At 49.7% G+C, this 20,499-nt stretch overlaps 1 protein-coding gene across 1 annotated transcript in view; it reads right to left on the reverse strand.

The window, feature by feature from the left end:
• The window catches only part of PPFIBP1 (PPFIB scaffold protein 1), a 100,963-nt gene extending 81,089 nt beyond the window's left edge, over positions 1 to 19,874 (reverse strand). Inside the window, exon 1 of the mRNA XM_077178372.1 lies at positions 19,745 to 19,874. The gene's annotated coding sequence lies outside the window, so the exon portion shown is untranslated. The remainder of the gene's footprint in view (positions 1 to 19,744) is intronic.
• Positions 19,875 to 20,499: the final 625 nt, after the last annotated feature.

Consider the following 20,499-nt stretch of genomic DNA (forward strand, 5'->3'; position numbering starts at 1 on the left):
AACTTGCCTCATGGAGATGCCTGCTGCCTCTCTTCTGCAGAGAAGGCATCTCAAGCACAGGGCTCCCAACATGCAACACCACATTGCTTTTTAATTCAGGATTTCCCCTCCCTGCTCTTCATGCAAGCTGGGGACCTGCAGGCTGAGATCACCTCCTGCAAGATGGAATTACGGAAAGAGCTTCCCACAGGTCCTCGTTAAACCCCAGTAATCCTCAGAGACATGGCAGCAGTGCAGCTGGTGATAATGCATTTCCCTTTTCTGCTTTCATCACTGATTATTACTCATTAGGGCACTTATAATCTTTATATAGAGTTCTTTTATGTAGTCTAATTTGCTAAGAAGTAATCACTCTCCTCCTCCTCTGGTAATACAAAAGAGGGCTGTAAAGTGATTTCATTTGCTGTTTATTCCATGGCTCTCCTTCCCAGAAGTTTCTTTCAGATGTTCAGTCTGAAGCAAGACACATTTGATCATTAGAAAATGTCTGAGACAAGTCCTACATTTTTACCCAGTTTTGTGTGGAAAAGATGAGTAATTTAGGAAGCTTTACATCTCTGAGTTTACTTTGAGTTGCTTGCCAAAAGAAATCCATAAAAGAAATCCTTAAAAAAAAACCAAAACAGCACTGCAGCACTGAAGAATTGAACTCACCAGGCAGAGCAGGATAAATGGAGTTTACCTGATGCTCAGAATGAGCAGAGGACAGGACAGCAGGACACACACCAGCACGACATGCCACAGGAGAGCAATGCACTTGTGTGTCTGCCCAGAGCTGTGGCTGCAGAATTACTGCCTGGTGATCACACTACAGCACGCTCTGGCTTCTGGCTTCATATTCAGGGCTCTGCTGCCAACCCACTCGAGGGCTCCAGCACATCTCTTCACCTCATTGTTCCAGGCTTCCCTCAGGGAAAGCAACAAAAGACATCCTAAACCCAGAGCTGCTATGCTGTGTCAGACTCCAGTCCTGTGCATGCATCCAGACTTTAAAGACCCATCTCACTATAGCTTTTCCAGCAGTTCTTGGACAATAAATATGCTGGATGCTGAAAAGGTCACTGCTGAAATACTTCTGAAATAGTGCACTATCTTGCACTGACTACCACTCCCTACAAGTTAGCTGAAAACAGGGAATACAGATTTGTATCCAGCCTTCCCTGTAATCCAAGAGTGTTCACGACAGATTATTTTGCTTCTGGATGAGTCCAAGTCCTCACTGAGCCCTCAAAATTTCCCTAAACGCTCACCAAGGAAGAGAAAATGAATGACTGGATTGCAGCACCTCATGACACACAAACCTCAAAGCTTTAGCTGTTTAGAACCACCCACGCCAAGCAAAGGAATAGGCTGTAGTTACAAACTCCAAACAACAAAAATAGTACTATTTAAGACAAAAGGGAGAAAATGTTTTTTAAAAGTAGAACAATTCAGGAAGCTGGTATTTGCAAAAGCCTCCTTCTACACACCTCTATGCTTCTGTTTCCAAACAGTCTTTCCATACTGCAATGAATTTTGTGTAATTACTAGCTAGGTACTGAGAAACTTAATTGTACTGTATTAATAATAGAGATTTTGACTTCCTATCCAAAGGCTCTACTGCTTTTAATTAAACTTGTACATTGTAACCTTGTTAAGCTTATGCAAATTCAACACTGTGAAGTTGGCTGTAATAAATCCAGAGGTAATACTGGAGCCTCCATAGGATGCTGATACAGAATTCAAAATAAGGTTTGTTAGTACAGACAAAAGCAAACAAATGCATCAGAGCATGGGAGATGGTTTTGAAAACTCAGCTTTACCCAGTCCATCCTCAGTGTGTTTTCAAAGGGTCAATGAGCCACTACAAGTCTCCTCAACTCCTTGTTCAAGCCAAACAGCAGAGTTTTCCATCAGATTTGCAGCAGATTGAGGATTGCAGCTGATTTCCCACATGGCAGCCATGCAAACCACAGGAGCCAAGTGAGGTATGACCCAACAGCACTGTAAAGTCAAAGAGAGCATTGAACAAAGATAGGCAGGGGAGTCTGCTAACCCAGGCCACTCTCTGTGCGAGCATAAGGAACCAGGTTTGATTCAAAGGGCACTTTGTAAAAAGTCATAGCACTGACTTAATGGAGCACCACCTAAATATCAATTTCCTTCAGCCAAGGCTGGATTAGTCCCAGAAAGCCAAGCTCTGATGTTTACACTTGCATGTCATGAAAGCAGAGGGAGAAGGTGCCAGGGCAGGGCTAAACCAATTTTTAATGTTTTCCAAGTCCTTTTATGTCAGTCACAGATCCTTTACAGTCAGTGTTGTGGAGATGCAGTCTAGTCCCAAACCCCGAGGGAGAATGATCCAGAAATGCATGTGCCCACTGATTCAGCAGCTGGAGCTCTCTGCTCCCCTGAACAGCTGCAGTTATCCCCAAAATGATGTCAAGGGGCAGGGTGAGGTGGGAAAAGGAAGGAAGGTGGCTGTATGGCCACCTGAGAGCCCTCCCTGAGGATGCTGCCCTTAACCTGGGCTGCAAGGAGAGGTTATCCCTATGGCCCTTTGCCCTCCTGCTCCAGACTGCCTGGCCAGGGGGGGAGAAGGGCTGTGCTGCAGGCAAGCACGTCTGGCAGGCAGCTCCAGTGGGGTGAGATTGCTCTGTGATAGATGGGACAGCAGGGAACTCTGCTGCAACCCCTCACCAGTCATCCCCTCTGCCTTTGCTCAATCTAAATTTGATGGAACTGATCATTTGGGTGAGGGCAGATATCAAAGCAGACTTTAAGCCTCATGTGGCACTATAGTTGCACTGGCTAAGAATGAATTTTGGCAAAGCACAGGGCTTTCTGGAAAGTGGAGTCAGGAAAATGACAAGTAAAGGGCCATGTGATTGTTGCCACTGATCCTTCTCAGTAGCCATTTCATTACATCACTATTTTTCTAACTAATAAAGGTCAAACTGTATTTTTTGTTTTAGATCTATAGTTTCTCTTAAATTAAGGGTATTCTTAAGCCAAGAAGCAGCAAAAAGGAGATTCATTTGCCTTATGGATACCACGGCAAACTTAGTTCAGAATTAAAAAAACAAGGAAATCATTATATCCCCAGCCTCCTTAAAAAGGGAGAGAACAGTGGACAAGAAGCCAAGATTATTAGCAGGCAGAAGAAGAAAAAAAAAAAAAAAACAAACCAAATTGAAGAACAAGAGCACTAAGAGCCTTTGTTCCCAGGAAATCCTTTTAAAGAATTGAGGAGACTCCAAGCGATGCAGCTGTACTTCCTGTGACCTGCAGCGCTCAATTTGGGAACACTGGGAGGGTCACAGCCTGGGGACAGCTCGGTACAGCCACGCTGCACACACAGAGAGCTCAGCACAGGAGCCCCTCACACCAACTGGGACATCCTGGGCTGCAGGGGCAGGGAACCACGCAGCTTCCCAGCTGTCCTGCAAAGGGGACCTGCCCAAGTCACACGTGGTAGCAGGAGTCCCTCAGGACTCACAGCTGGGGCTGCTCAGCCCTTAGAAAAGGCAGCTCCAGGGAGACCTTAAAGCACCTTCTGGGGCTACAAGAGAGCGACTTTTTACAAGGACATGCACTGACAAGGCAAGGGGAAATGGCTTTAAGCTGAAAGAATATGGAGTTACATTAGAAATTAGGAAGAAATTCTTCCCTGTGAGGGTGCTGAGGCCCTGGCACAGGTTGCGCAGAGAAGCTGTGGCTGGTCCTGGATCCCTGGCAGTATCCAAGGCCAGGTTGGATGGGGCTCTGAGCAACCTGGGATAGTGGAAGGTGTCCACTTGGCAGGAGGCAATTCCTCTAGAGCAGAGTAGGCAGCAGCAAGAGACAGCAAAGCTCTTTAACAACACCCAGTAAATAAAACACCAACCTCGCTCCCAGGGTTGGGCATTTGTAAGAGAAATAGCACTACATGATAATTCAGTTCATGATGAACCACGCTGCATTAGCAGGCTTCTTGCAAGGAAAAAGCATTTGGAGATGATACAAACAGCTATCCACACAATACACTTTATAAAGCACAGCCCCAGGAACATCACTTGATGTATTATGGACAGGCAGAGCCACTTCTGAGGCGAGCCAGACTTTGAACAGCGGTGCAGCAGGAGGGGAGAGTCCAGGCAAAGGGAACGACAGAACAGGAATGCTAAACTGCTGCAGGACTTAGATAAACAGACTGATTACCAGAGAGTTTGTCTACATTGAAGAACTAACTCTAGCACTCTCCCTGACTTGCCCTCCCATCTACATCTTGAATTTGAGCACAACGCTTAACTTCAATTGGCAGGAGACACAGGCAAATGTTTGATTAAGCACATTTAAGCAGTGCCTAAGCATCACTGCAGGCAACCAACACTCAGGGACCTCAAAACTCTCCAAGTATTCCCCCAATATTTTCAACACAATTCCATCATAACCTGTGGACAAACTCAGAAAGCAATGCAACATTTATATACATATTTTTATATGTTTGTTTTAAAAGTTTAGTGCGGTATATAATTACAACAGAGCTTTCAGACCCCTTGGCATCCTTAAAAGCACACCTACTGCTATCCAGAGCAGCATTCTTCCTTCTAAGGATGCCCAAGATGGTTCATGTTTGACTCATTTGAGAGGGATCAGCTCCACTGGAACACACAGCTGAGAACACCTCAGCCGCTCACCACGGGAAAAGTGGCCAGACAATCATTCAGCATTTTGGGCACACAAGCCCTTCACTGCCAGCAGGAGTCAAGTTCAATATATATGGTGAGATCACTAGAGCTTAACTCAGTTCCGAAGGACATCAGCATGATAAAAATGGGAGGAGAGGCTGCCGGTCCCCGAGGAACAGCAGGGGGAGGCAACAGTTGTGCTTGCCTATAGCAAGGAGGCATTTCACCCCAACTGAGACCCCTTGAGCTGGAACCCAGCCAGAAAGCCCAAATAATAGCCCTTCTGCTCACAAAACCACCCCTGAATTCTGATTGTTCACAAGCTGTCTGGAACACAGTTTTAAACTCATTTAAAATACAATGAGGGGAAAAATTCCTGCTTCTCATCACTCAGAGAAGATATTAAAGCAATGTTTTCTTCATTCCTGCTTTGCCTGGGTTTCATTACTCATTTTCCAGCTTTCTTCAAAACTGACAAATTTTAAAGTACAGGGGTTTTATGTGTAATTTTTTACTTTGTCCCTGCACAGGATGTCATTAGAAGTATGAAATAATTAAGCACTGCATATGCACAGATATGAAGATTTTGCTTTTACCTTGATTAAGTATTTGCTTTGTTTCTTTAAATCAAGCAGCTTGTGTCTTTTACAGGAAATTAAATTAACACAAAGTATCTTTTAATAATCATAAGAGCTTTCCAGCAATTCAATTTGTAAAATGACAGACCAGCATTCTGCATCACAGTAAGCAGTTTATCAAGCTGTTTTGACAGCAGATCTTGTTCAAAGCCTTGTCCAGAAATGTAACACTATCTCCTACTATTGCAGGCATGCAGTGACAGAAAACAGTTATGCAGACACAGCCAAGCAAAGGCTCTCTCTTCACGACATTAAAATCTGGAAGTCTGTCTCTCTACCAGCTATGACCCAGCTAAGCTGCAGCCAGGACCAGCTCTGTGAAGACAAGTTAACACCGACCTGCTTTATTCTGTTTTCCTGAAAACGAAGCCAGCTCTGCGCTGCCGGAGGCCCCAGCCTTGCGTAGGAGGGAGCCTGGCGGTTCCACTCCCAAAACCTGCACGAGGTCTTGGCAGGGACTCCTCAGCACAGGTCAGCTCACAGGATGCACACACGAGAGGAAGAGATGCAGGGAAAGACAGCATCAAGGTATGGAAAGGACTCGAAACCACAAAGTAGCTCAGGGGGAAAGGCTGCTACGAGTGTGTGAGGAAATGCCCCTACCAAACCCATAGAACATGGCCAGGGCCAGCAGCCCAAACCACAGGAAAGGTCTTGCTGTGACACACTGACCTCTTCACATGCCACTTGACCGGCAGTGCCTCCCCAAAAAGTGTTGCTTCTGCTCAGACGTGACTTCTGTCTGCCCTCATCCAGCACAAAGGCTTCAAGAAGCCAGAAAAAAGCCCTGATAGCTGGAAAGCAGTGAAAATAAGGAAAGCAACCTCTCCCAGCCTCAAAGGCAATGAGTGGTGGAGTTAAGAGCCCAGTCTGGCCCCATCCACACAGCAGCAGCTCCAGCATGAGCACAAGTGGCTTTTCAGCAAACTCTGAAACATGAAGCATACTCCAAACAAATATTCCTCAGGGCAGAAGTAAAACAAAGATGCATCAAGTGAGACTTACGGGACAACTACTTTCACTCCTGGGTTCATGGGCTTTAGCCTATTTTTAGTAAGCTTCCTTTGCAGAAACAACATCTCTCCCCTCCTGTACATACACAGCTGGACAGGAATCCCCACAGCCTGGCCAGCAGCATCTGCATTTGGCTCCACAGATGTGAATTGCAAGAGGAAGTCTAGAGGGGAAGCCTCCTCTCTGGAATTCCAAACACAAGTAGTTAATATGGTCCAAGTGCCAAGCAGGTGCCAAGTGCCAGGAGGCACTGCAAACCCTCCAGAGAAGCACAGTTCAAGGCCAGAACAAACTCACCTGCAAAATTACACTGGTCCATCTCTTGCCTCCACTGCTCCCAGCACACCTTCCTGACCAGGCACATCTTTGTACACTCTGTTCTTTGAGAGGCCTAAAATCCTCATTGGGAGAAATCTGTCCACTCCAAAGACACAAGCCAGCAAAGCCCCATGACTCTGGGAGCTGTCTCTGGCTCAATCCAGGGAAAATCATTCCAGCCTACAATGGCTCCTTAATGCCACTACACCTGGGATGTCCAAAACACCCTCACCCCAGAGCTTGGAAAAGGGGGCTAGGGCCAGAGACAGTCCCAGCAACACGTTTTTCACACTGTCCTGGGGAATGCCAAGCTTCCCATTGGGAGTCTGGCCATGAATCAATCTCCAGCATTTCCTGAGCCCCACCAGAGGCTCAGCAACAAGAACAGGGCTGTCACCCACTCACTGGAAAGCTGCCCTGACCAGACTGCTCTCCCCTGCCTTCCACATCCCTGCCACATGCTCCATGGCTGCAGAGCACCAGGAGGATGCTGGTATAAAGACTGGCACACAAAATCCCATCATGCAGGCAAAGCAGCTCCAGCTTGGCCCACACTAGCAGGACACACAGCCTGACTTCTCCCTCCTCCACAGGGAGGAGTTTGCAGGTCCACAGATTCACCTTGCAGGTCCACAGATTCACCTTGAGCAGCCCCACAGATTTTTAGTTACTTTAGTTCATCTCCAGCACTCCTCTGCCTCCCTGTACCCATAGTCCCCTCCCAAAAATCTGCCTCATTTCCCACAAACGCCTACACAGCGAGCTTGGCGTTACTGGCTTGTCTCAAAATCTCATCAGGCCTCAAGCAGGGACAGCCAACTTTCAGAGGAGGATTCATGCTTCATTTTTCATAGTCTCAAAGCTATGCCACATGTTGAGTCTGTGCTGTAACCTCCTGTTTATCAGGGAACAACTAACAGTTTAATTTGGATTAATTTCACGTATGGCTTTTATCAGACCCGGCAGAACCTCTGGCTGCCCTCACACTTCTGTATAAACACCAACAAAATCCAGGCATGAGGGCCTGATACCAGAGGAAAACATCTGTCTCAAAACTCTGCAGCACAGGCAAGACAGGCAGGACTGAAGGAAGGACACCACAAATTACAGCACTCTGAATTTCCCTGCGTGCCTGTGGGAGGGCAGGGACATGCACTGAGAAGATGGACCCCATGGCAGGCGGCACTGCCAGCTTCAAAGGCCAGCAGGGTGTCCTGCTCTGCAGCAGCTCAGGTGGGGCTCTCACCACCCAACAAGCCCAGTCCAGTCCCCCTACATTCCCTGGGGGCCCTGCTTCCCTGCCCCTCACTTCCATGCCCAAGGACCTGAGCAGCAGAAACCCCACCATCCCTTTGGTACCAGCGTGTCCTCCTCCCTTCCCCAGCCATACCCCTAACAGCTTGCCCAGACTGGGTCTCCATCCCCAACCACTTCTCTCTTCCAAAAACACGTGGCAAGTCAAACAATGCAAGGTGGAACTCTGACTAGAAGCAGAAATGGTACTTTCATTGGCTCTAGGAGGTTTTTAATGGAAAGCACTCCTATTTCTCACTCTGCTTACAGCAAGTAACCTCACTAACAAATGGATCCACATCCTAGGGCAAAGAGACCACAAAGTAAGGCTCAGAGGGAAGGTGGTAGGACCTCATTCCTCCCTTTTAACAGACAAACAGAGACAGACTCCCTGTTTTGCTCCTAAATGCACACTCTGCAGGAGCTACATGAACATAGCTGGATCTGAGGAATGGAAAAGTTGTTCCCTCACCATGTGCAACAGCAAAGCCAGGCCTAATTACCACAGCCATAGGAAAATTATATAGAACATTTTTAGTAAGAACAGAAATTAACTGCAATATCACAGCCAAATTCCAATTTAGCATCAGCAGTCCATCTGGATACACTGTCCTAAACAAATGGGTGGCTGATCCCAAACTACCACATGTGCTGTAGCTTCCCTACCCTTTTTAGTTATAGAATGAGCTGAGTAGGGAGGGACTCACAAGGATCATCAAAGTCCAATTCCTGGCCTGCACAGGACAGCACCAAGAATGCCTCCCTACACCTGAGGTTGTTGTCCAAACGTTCCAGGAGCTCTGGCAGCCTTGGGGCTCTCCATTCCCTGGAGAGACTGTTCAGTGTCCCACCACCCTCTGGGGGAAGAACTTTTTCCTGATACCCACCCTGACCCTGCCCTGACACAGCTCCAGCCATTGCCCAGGGCCTGTCCCTGGTCACAGATCAGGGCCTGCCCCTCCTCTTCCCCTCGTGAGGAAGCTGCAGAACTGCTGTGAGCTCTGACCTCAGCCTGCTCTTCTCCAGCTGAACAGACCAAGCGCCCTCAGCTGCTTCTCATGGGGCTTCTCTTCCAAGCCCTTCACCATCTCCAAAACTTTCATTTGGACATTGTCTGAGAGCTTCAAATCCTTCTTCTATTGTGGCTCTCAAAACTGCAGAGTCCTTCCCCTCCAAAAGAGGCACGGATAAACACCAGCATATCAAGGCAAGCCCCTACAGAAACATCCCCTTGTTCCAACTCCTTCTGCACGTCCAGGCGCTCCACAGTCAGCTCAGCCCTGCCTGAACAGGGCAGGCACAACTCTGCCACCTGTTCTACTGCTGCCATGGCCCAGAGTGAGGCACACACACACATGCCAAGCAAACACTTCTGTTCTGACAACTGCATTTCCACACAGCACCAGGTCCCACCACGAGCAAAATTACTACCTAGGACAGCACAGGAAAGAGTGTGCTTCTCTGCACAGAGAAGAGTGCAGCTTCTCTGCACAGAAACACAACAGGGAGAGACATCTGTTGCAAGAAAGCCAAACACACAGCAACTGCAGTTTTTGTTCATCATATCTCTGTGGTATTTTCACTGGTGAATGAATAAATCATCATTTACAGCAAAAGCAAGATTTCCAGTTGGAGGTTATTTACTTTCACCTCCATCACAGCAGCCCTGGCAAGCCAGATGATGTGCAAGCCAAGCAGCAAGTGCTCGCATGCTGGGAACTGTTCAAACAGGAATAATTCAATCTTTTTGTAGTTTCACCCTGGCTAATTTGCCACAAGCTGTCTCTTTTCAGATGTTACATGAAACACGAGGAAAAAACCAAGCTGGATTAAGCTTGTCCATTTACAATCAGTTCATCTACAGAGAGTTCAGGTCAGTTCATTTTCTGTATTAAACAAATTCATTTTTTTAGCTTCACAGGGTTAAAGGAACAAAAATTTATTGCAGTAACCAAACATTGCTCACCGGACAAGCTTGCAGCGATTACTTAATTAATGCAAACGATTTTCTGTCTGCGTGCAAGGAATGCATGGGATAATTCCAGGGCACTCTCTTCCACTAGCATTTTACAAGTACTTTTTAGGTAGCTATGGAGACGTTACAGCCTTTTTCATTTTGCTGTCATAACTAGACAGCTATTGATTTCTTTGCAAAATTCCTTGGAAGAGTGGGGAAGGGAGGAGGAGTTTCAAGCACTGTGAGGTCTGAGAGCAACAAGCTGAAGAAAATTTCAGAACAGATTTCAGATGGAGACATCAGCCCAGAGGCTCCTCGCAAAAGATAGCCTCGAATCTGGTCCTGCTTTGGTACTTCTGCAAAAAAGGAGGTAAACATACACACATGTCACAGGGATTGTCTTCCAACAAACTCCAAAAGGAAAAACATTTCCAGCTACCACTGCCATCACCCTGCAGAAAAGGAGGCCCTCCCCAAGGCCAGGCTGTGGTTTTGCTCACCCACAAATCTCTCTGGAGGCATGGAGGGCCTCCATCCTCATAGTGATGCTGGGCTACAAGATGTTTCCCTCTCCCTCTGAGCAGATTACATGGAAATCTCATCCCTGACACCCCTTGCAGGTAATCAGTGCCCCCTCTCCACCCCCAGCAGGCATTACAGCTTTGTGATGGACAGCTCTGCATTTCACTCTCCTTCCAACAACAGCCCAGTGCTGTGAGCTCAGCAGCTGATTGTGCCCAAAATGATGCCAAGAGAAATGCCTTTCACCTTACTAACCCTTTAAGAGAAATCATTCCTGCATATGCAGATTGAAGACTGCACCCCATGAGAAGAGGAGACACAGAGAAGTCTGAAATATGAGATACTTGACCTGGAAAACCCTGTGTCACACAGATAAAGACATGCAAATAATCATGGATTTAGGTCTTGCTCAGAAACTCCCTCAGTAATGAGAACAACAGATCTGGCTCTGAACAGATACTTCCCTTTGGATGAAGCAGAAAGGAAAGCCTATTCAACCAAAACATTTTTCTTAAATTCACCTTAGACCCAGCCACAACAATGGAGCCAGAACCTGTAGAATTATCTCTACCACAAGCTGCAGGAAGTTTACCAGCACCACCCTGAAAATAAATCTCATCTCCACGCTGTTTACAGCCTCATGACTGCTCACCAAAAGACACTCAAGCTCTTCTGCAAATGGAAAGAGACCAAGATGCTGCTGCTGCAGAACAAACCCATGACTGCCCTGTCCACCTAATGGCCATCCAGAAATGCAGCCACATCTTCAATGCTGCTTTTTTTGACTCTTGTGAAGGCCTGAAAGGGAGGAAGAACTAACCATCCTCTAAACTCTCCAAGAAGCTGGCTGAGGACAGGCAATGCCACGGGGAAGCCCCAGGACTCAGCCCATCTCACAGCCAGCTGCTCCCAGATGTTTCCACCACCCCAACACTGCCAGCAGCATCCCAGCATTAGAGCAGTACCACAAATCTGGTCACACCAGCCACCAGCAGGAAGCCATGAGACTGCAGTGTCCCCACACCACGGGGCACAGTCCCAGCCTCAGCCACTGCTGCTGGATGGCTGCATGCCCCCACCAGGGCACTGGGGAGGGAGGGAGGCACATCTGCACCCCAAACCCAGCCACAGGCCTCCCACTCACCCAGGGCAGGGCACACACCTCCCTAGGATCTTCCACCAGCACAGGCTCCAGTCCTCCCAAGGAGAGGGCAGGGAGTGGTGCAACTCCCCCACAGCATCCAAAGTCCCACTGCACATCCTAAAGATAGTCCAGAAAATCCAGTTCTGTCCAGCACCATCAGAGATTGCAGTGGCCCTGCACAGCCTAGGAGGTCCAACACCAGCTCCACCATGAGTGTGGAAACCTCTGAGAAGATGCTTTTGGTTATGACCTGTTGGTTACATGTTTCACATCCAAGAGAAGATGGACACCAAGGTAAGCCAGTATATGCTCCTTCTGGAGAAGAAAACAAACAATAAACCAAACAAAAATTGTGTGATATAAAAAAAAAATCCAGCCTTTCTTTATAAAAATACAAATCAAATTTTTAGAACCAATTTAAGCTCAGGCAAGAAATATAAATACGCATTTCTGAACTTTCCCCTGTGATGTTTCCTTTTACAAACATAACAAATTAAAAGTGCTGTCACAAATTAAACCAGCTTTGGTTAAGTGGAGGGGAAAAAAATGCTGATGGCTCTAAGATCCAACTGACAAGCCTTTTCAAGTCTGCTCTGATGCAAAATCAACTCCCCAGGGATTTAAATTAAGAGTAAAGAAATATTTTCCTTGGCTTAATCCTGGTTTGGAAGCAGGACAGAGGATACTACAACAAAGCCAGCACCTGAATCCACCAGGAGCTACTCAGCTGCCACAAGCCTTTCCTGGAGATCAGCTGCTCAACACACCCCCCCTCTTCCTCAGCAAGACCCTTGCTCCACCGTACCAACAGCTGTGGGCAGCAGTGGGGAACACTCAGTGTGCCCTGGCTGCTCCAACCTCCTCCCTCCCTCACTGTAGGCCACTAATGCCATGACACTGCCTATGATGAACATCCAGGTCCAGGAGAACAGACATTTGAACTTGGTTCTTGAGGGAAGTCACTAAGGATGGCTGCCTCAGCCTCCAGCTGCAATGTGGGGGTTCCCCCTCGCAACACAGAGGTCCCCAGGGTGTAGATCACACAATGGATTTGTCAGCTATGGGATGGAGCACCTTGCTTTTCCTGGGGAGGATAAAATTTCTGTCTGGTTCTTCCAAAGGAAGCTCTGTGTACCATCCCTCCCCCACCCCTGAACAAAATCTACCAGAGATGCTTCCAGTGCACGAGGAAGAGCAAAAAAGTTGAGCACCAAGGCCATCAAACCACCACCTCCCACATGTTTTCCAGCTTGGAATGCAGGTTCCAGCACCAGGAATGTTCCTTGCTCCCACACAGCCACAGCCTCACCCACACCCCAACCCCTGCCTGCCCCAGCATCCTGCACACAGCAGCTCTCAGAGACAGCACACTCTCCCTGAGGCTGGGGATGGATAAAGATGAATCGATCCTACTTTTAGCACAGGTCTAAAACCTAAACCAGGAGAACAGAGGAGATGGATGGATGCTTCAAGACCTGGGAAATGTTCCAAAATCATGCACAACACAACCACACAGCTGACATCTATGAATACCTGCTCACCTGAAGCGGCGTCGACTACAACACTCACCCTCGCACTGAGAAGATCCCAAGGCATTTGCTCCCTTCCCCTGTCTCCACAGCACTTCTATCATAGGAGCAGCCCACCTGAACCAAGCCTGAGAACAGACTCTGACAGTCTCCATATGGCCAGAGGGTTTTTTACCAACCCATGGAAGCTGTGTAAGGACATGGCAGAGCTGCACAGAACCTGAGATCACAAGGGCTACAACCAGGTGAGATCATAACTATTTTTGGAAACACATCCACAGCTCAGGGTGTTCTCACAAAAAGGTACTCTCACCTGCTCTTCAAGACAGACATTAATTAGCAGCACTACACTCTGCAGAACCTTAATTTGATCCTACAGACATCTTCACATGCCAACCTCATGACACCCAAAAACATGGAGACCAGCCTCCAAACAGGATGCAGGTCCTTCTCCCCATCCCTTATACTCTACATGACCCGGGCTAGTCTAAATAGCTAATTTCCTTCAACAGTGCTCACACCTTTCCCATGTTTCACAAAGGCTGTAGTTCTGTCAGAACTTCTTACCTGGCTGTAGCTAATGAGTACACACACTCTAGAGAGAAAATGTGAAGCCAAGATTCAGCAAAACAGCCTCTCTGGATTACTCTTGACTCTTTGGACAGACTCAGCCCACGAAACACAAAGCTGGGAGATAACTAGACCCCCATGGCCATGCCTGCTGACAGAGCAGATGGACAGCTGTGTGCACAGCTGCCACAGCACCAAGGAAAGGAACTGCCCTCCCTCGTCCCCAGAACAGATCCTGGTGCTGATTGGGTAAATGCATGTGTGTTCTTGTTTCTGTCCTCCATAACAGAGCACAACAAGGGAAAGATTTGAGAATGAGGAGGTTGGGGGAATGGTTGGTTGGCAGTTTGTTTGCTTTTACAGTTATTTTGCAGTTATTTTTCTGTTACCAACTATAAACTGTGTGTTGTATCTCCCTTCACAACCACAGCAGTGCCCATGAACTATCTGGGGTTAGTTCTACACTGACATATAAAATATGCCCTGTTTTCCCCCATGCTTTTGCTTCAGAACTGATCAGTCTGAGACAAGGCAGGGAAGACCAGACCATTATACTTTCCTCTTATTTTGATGTGTCTGTAACAAAGCAAGAAAGCAAAGTTCTTCTCCCAAATCCATCACATTTGGAGCCATGAGAACTGTTGGATTTCAAAGATGCTGATTCATACTAGTGGTTATCAGATTTTTCCCATCTGTGACACAATTTGACAGCTGGCTGGCAGCACAGGGTTCTCCACTTGGGAGTTCAGATGCTGCAGCAGCCGGCTCCAGTCTCAGCCTTCAGTTCTCCACTAATAAATATTTAGGGGAAAAGCCCATAAAGAGAGATGCAAGTGCAAACTAACTTTTGCATCAGCACACCTGACCTCAGAGACTTTTGCGTACAGGTACCATTTGGCAAGGGGATTTTATTCCTGCAAGAATTACAACCCTGTGCCTGCTGGAACAGGGATTACCATCAAAATGTAAGCCAAGGGCTGCTAAAGTCACTGGGTTTGTTATTTTTATCTCCTCTCAAACAGCACAAGCCAGAGACTGCTGAAGTGGCCTCTGGTGCTGTTCCTTGACACAACTTGCCTGCTTAATGAGGCAGAGGCACAGAAGGGAACAGGAGCATCCTCACCTTACCACAAACAATTCCCCCCAGCCAGCAGCTCTGGGGAGGAGCTCTCTCCAGAAATATCAGCTCTGTCAGCACGAAGGGACCAAGCACTCCACAGCAGGAGCTCACAGCACTCACAGCCAGCAGATACATTGGTTTGGCAAGGCTGGATTACACAGCCCAACATTTCCCAAGTTCTCCACCTGCCTCCCTCATTGCATTGCTCCAGGCTGGGGCAGTGGCTGCAAAGTGCCCAGCAGAAAGGACCTGGAGGTGCTGGTCAACAGCAGCTGAACCTCATCCAGCACCTGCCCAGGTGGGCGAGAAGGCCAATGGCTGCTGGGCTGGGCCAGCAATGGTGTGGCCAGCAGGAGCAGGCCAGTGACTGTCCCCCTGCTGTGGGCACTGGGGAGGCCTCACCCCAAGGGCTGTGTCCAGTTCTGGGCCTGGCACTGCAAGATGGACACTGAGGGGCCGGAGCGTGTCCAGAGGGGGGAACGGAGCTGGGCAAGGGGCTGGAGCACAAGTCTGATGAAGGGAAGCCAAGGGACTTGGGAACGGGGCTCAGCCTGGAGAAAAGGAAGCTTGGGGGGATCTTCTGGCTCTCTACAACTCACTGACAGGAGGGGGCAGCCAGGGGAAGTCAGGCTCTGCTCCCAGGGAACAAGGGACAGGACAAGAGGAATGGCCTCAAGATGTGCAGGGAAGGGTCAGGTTGGACATCAGCAGGAATTTCATCATGGAAAGGGTGGTCAGGCATGGAAGGGGCTGCCCAGGGAAGTTTGGAGTCCCCATCCATGGAGGTGTCCAAGCAAGGACTGGACATGGCACTCAGTACTCTGGGCTGGGTAACAAGGTGGGGATTGGTCAAAGGCTGGGTTCATTGACCTCGGAGGTCTTTCCCAACCTAACAAATGCTGTGATTCTGTGATTAATGATGAAGATGACCCAGTAGGGGCAGCAAACAGAAAGGCTTCAGCTACAATGGGCTGCAAAACTTGTATCTAAATATAGTTCCATTGAGGAAAGAAATCAGCTTTTTACACAATTGGTTTATCTTAGCCTTTTAACAGAAACAGAAGGCCAGCCAATGGAAAAAGGAGAAAGCTTTAACCCAGCACACTTTCCTCATGTACTGCAAGAGTCACAGAGGAACAAAGTGCTCTGGAAGCTAAAGGACACCAGGAAATTGTATGTGCCCATAGCAAGAGCAATACACAGCCTGAGCAAATTGTGAATCCATCACACTGTGAATCCAGTGTGATGCTTGGATTATTAATTGAAAATTCCATCCTTTAAGCACAAATAAAGTACTGTTTTGGCAGCAAGCACTACTAGAAAAGTAACAAACAGCCACTGTCTTCAGTATGAGCTGAGTCAATACACAGGTCAATCTGTGAGAGAGAGGAGAGGAAATAAAAGGGAGAGAATATAAAAATGCATCATTCCCTACATCTCAAGGTAGGTTCCCAGCTAAGCACCCTCCCTAGGGAGAGAAAGATCCAAAGCAAAGATCCCACCAGAGACCTACTGAGAGATGTCAGGACTTACCGTGATCTCTGCTGAAGTCACTTCAAAATGGAAACACACAACAAGTGCAGATAACAAACACATGGCAAGAGCAACACTGACCTCTAAGAGGACCAAGTTTTCATTCTGGATTAGATGTTGACTTTTCCAAACACAGAGAAAGAAATGCAATCTCTGGGGAATAGCACAGAGCTTTTTCTGTGTGATGCAAAGGTTAATGCTTGCAAGCCAGACATCTACAAGGGGCTATCTGTGATTTCTGAAGCTGTCATTAAATAATCACCCTGTCTTCACTCAGCCAGGCTGGGAATTTATAGTAAATGTTAAATAAACATGTGGGCATAAACACCAGCAGTAAGCACGAGGCAAGGAAACAGTAGTTCACCTCTCCTGGGCTGGATTCAAAAGCAAAGTCACTAATGGGATGACTAACAGGATCTCACAATTCCTGATGGGGGAAGGGGTTCACTGTTCAGCCTAAGTACAGGAAGGTATTAAGTAGTTTTACTTCTGAAGGTATTAAGTGTTTTTCTGTATCCTTAATGCACAGCTGCATGCACACATTCCACTCAAGAGGAGTGAACACAACAAAACTTGCCTGAACCTTCCAATAAACCTGTTCCTTGCTTCTGTAAGTTTAGAGATGTGGTTTGGCCAGGCAGAAATGGGTCAGTTCATAATTGCACACTTGAAAGCAGCCACATAACTTCAGTTCTGCTTTGAAACCCGGACAATCACCAAGGTAAGTGCAAGAAGAAGCTGTCTCAGATACACCAACCTAACTTGCACATCACCATCTAGCAGCTGAGGCAAAAGTTACCAGCACCTCCTTGAGGAAGGGCATGCAAATTCAGCAGTGGGACAGGGGCTTTACTGACCACCCCTAAAACCACAGGATGTTTTATCACCCACCTAAATCCTGCCTAATATTTGGCTCCTACTTTCTCTGTTAAAAACTACTGCAAAACAGCAGACTCCCCAGTCAGAGGCATTTGGGGGTTTTGCACTCCTTTTGAACCACCTCAGGAGTCAGGGATGTGTTTCTGGAACATCTGTTCCAGATTTGGGATCTGGGCCCCTCTCCATGTTCCCCCCACCTTCCCAGAAAAAAACACACAAAGCACAACAAAGAAAATCAGTCAGTTCCTCCAAGGAGTTCACAGCAACTCCCTGGTGCTCAGCAAGCCAAAGGCCCGGTTTGATGCAATCGCAGCAAGAAGAAAGTGACTAAACCTTCACTGGTTTCAAAGCTCTTCAGGGGAAGGATTTCCACTTCCCTGAAAGTGTTCCTTTAGGTGGGGAAAGAAACATCAGAGAAGCCCCACCTGGATGGATTCAGGAGACTAAACCTCCTAAAGGACACTGCACGAGCACCTCCTCACTCACAGCTCTGCCTGTCCTCAGGCCACCCTGAGCTGGCCACTGAGCAGTGACCAGACTTTGTCCTGCTCATCCAGGGACCAACGGGACCAGCCAGGCCGGCAGCACCACCTGGCAACCTCAGCCTCCTGGGAATGGCTGTCATTTCAGGAATGTTAACAATTACCCTCCTGTGGCCATGGGTCACAGGCAAAGCCTCCCCTGCACCTGCACAGACATTTCCAGCGGCTCCCCTCTCCTTCCTGCGGTGTGTGTCACACTGCCCTGGCAGCAGCAGCACAACCCAGAAAGGAAACGGGACTCGCATCGAAGGAGGAAAAAAGGTGAAATTCACCACGGTTCCTGCCCCACGGGACAGCCCTGGCTTCAAGGTGCTCCACCCTGAGTGTCAGGGACAAGCAGAGCCTGGATCTGCTGCAGACACAAGTGCACAGGACAAAGCAACTTCAACATTCCTCAGCACAACTCTTACACCCAGATGCAGCAAAGGGATGGAATCCCAGGGCTCAGGGCAGGAGATGGGCTGCCAAAGAGGGAACCTGCTCCTCACAGCCAGGCAAACAGGTGGGGCTCCCGCTGCCTTCAGGGAGCAGAGAAACACCAACTTTGCCCTCCTGCCATGGGAACATCAATCCTCATGTGTGAGCACCACAGCACAGCACTGACAGTCACTGTCACTGCCAGCAGCTGATCTCTCATACAGCTTTTCAAGAAGCTGGGCTAAACCCAAAACTCCACTGGGATGGGTAATAAGCTAAAGTAGCGAGTGCTCTGGCTCTTCATTTCTTAGCGATCTGAAGAAGTTCAGAGGCCAAAATCTTTGCTGCACTTGGAACAGAGAGTTGAAGCAGATTTCTGCTTTCCTACTTTCCAGAACACCTCCCAAACCTACCTGCCATGCTGCCTCACTGAGAGCACCAGTTCTACTGAAACCTCTACTTACATCCTTCACAAATGTAAATCCTCCAGATACAGCTGCTCCCTTTAACAGAGGCAATAAATGCCGAGCTGACACTCTGGGACATCTCCCTCCCCAAAGCTCCACGGTGTAAGCATGGAGAATATTCCCACTCCGTGACCCATTTCTGCTGTTTACTTTTCGGAATGCAGCGACTCCTGTATTGCTCAACGCGCTGCCGGTGCAGTCGCACAGAGCCGACCCACGGTGCTGCTGGCAGCGGCCGTGCCCGGGCCGCAGCGAGGAGAGGAGAGCCTGCAGAGCCTCTGAAGGCTCGGCACAGCCAAGCCCAGCCTGGAACTCTTCCTTGCGCTCCTCACTCACACGAGGGAGCACACACGTGTTACAGCACAGCCGAGCGTCCAACAGCAAAGCCTCCCTCCCCCCCAGGAACAGCCACGGAGGTGCAAAGCAGCTTTTTACAGCTCCAGCTGCACCCAGCCACGGTGCGAGCGAGCACAGCGATTTCAGCCGGGAGAAGTCACGCCTCGAACAGAAACAGAGCTCGAAAAAATAATTACAGGATGTAAGAACCCCAGGCCTTAAATCAAACCACATTTGTTAACTCTAGATAAAACTCATAACTGCACTTTCACAGCGCCAGTGCCTGAAGCGTCCTACTAGAGCCTGAAAGATTAAACCGGAGAACGCCAACCTCTCCCCAGAACTTCCCGAAAAGTTCCCTCAGGTCCGGCACAGAAACAAGGCACAGAAGGTCGGGAGCGCTGAGAGCACTGGGAGGCGGCGGGGGGACAGGGACATGCAGGGGGGACCACGGACACGCAGGGGGAGCAGGGGGCTGGGACACGGCACGGGGACAGGGACACGAAGCGGGTACAGGGACACGGCACGGGGACAGAGGCTGGCGGGATGTGGCGGGGCGCGGGGACAGGGACACGGCACGGGGACAGAGGCTGGCGGGATGTGGCGGCGCTGCCCCCCCGCTGCCCCCCGCTCCGGGCACACGCGGCGCTCCCGTCCCCGGGCCGGCTCCGGCCCCGCTGCCGGGGCCCCGGGCCTTGGCGGCGGCAGAGGAGGAGCCGCCGGGGCAGGGCACGGCGGGGCTCATCCCGCCGGGACACCAAGTTGCCGCAGTCGGCTCCGAGCGGTCTCGGAGCGGGTCCCGCGAACTTCCCTTACCTGCGGCCGAACCGCGCAGAGCCCTCCGGGGCGGCCGCGCCTCCGCCGGCTCCGGGCAGCCCCCGCCGCCGTCCCGCCCGCGCCGCTCCGCTCGGTGCCCGCCCCGCTCCGCCCCGCTCCGCCCGCGGCCCCGGGACCGGCCCCGAGCCGCCGCTCTGCCCCGCCCGGCCGAGGCACCGCCCGCCGCCGCTGCTGGGGCCGGCCATGAGGGAGCCGGCGTGGGGTGGTGCGAGCGGCCGAGTTCCCAGTGCCCCTCACGGGCAATCCCAGCATCGCTGAGGCTGGAAGGGATCTCAGAGATCACGGAGCGCAGCCCGTGACCGAACAGCGCGGCGCGAACCTCACCCTGGTACCAAGCGACGCGTCTAGGCTTAGAACACCCCCAGGAACCGCGACTCCGCCACCTCCCAGGGAGCAGCCCAGGGTGTTCTGCCCGGGACCCGGTCTTCCCTGCCCACCTCGGGATCCCGACGAATGTCCCCGAGTGTCTGCTGTGCTGAAGCGGCCCGAGATCCCCCGAATCGCTCCTCGGCAAGGGAAGGGGTCTGGCCGCGGCCCCCGAGCAGCGAGCCCGGTGCTGCAGCTGGCAGGAGGCAGCACCGAGTGACACCCTGGTTAAATCTGCAGTGCACCCATGCCAGCGCTTTGCCTCAGTGCTGAGCATTTAATGCACCGATCCTTGCTACATTTGCACGAGCGTTACACTCTCATTTATACAGTGTAAGGAACTCGGTGCACTCCATCAACAGCCTCGC

The sequence above is a fragment of the Agelaius phoeniceus genome, chromosome 5 (assembly GCF_051311805.1).
Source record: "Agelaius phoeniceus isolate bAgePho1 chromosome 5, bAgePho1.hap1, whole genome shotgun sequence".
Lineage (NCBI taxonomy): Eukaryota > Metazoa > Chordata > Aves > Passeriformes > Icteridae > Agelaius > Agelaius phoeniceus.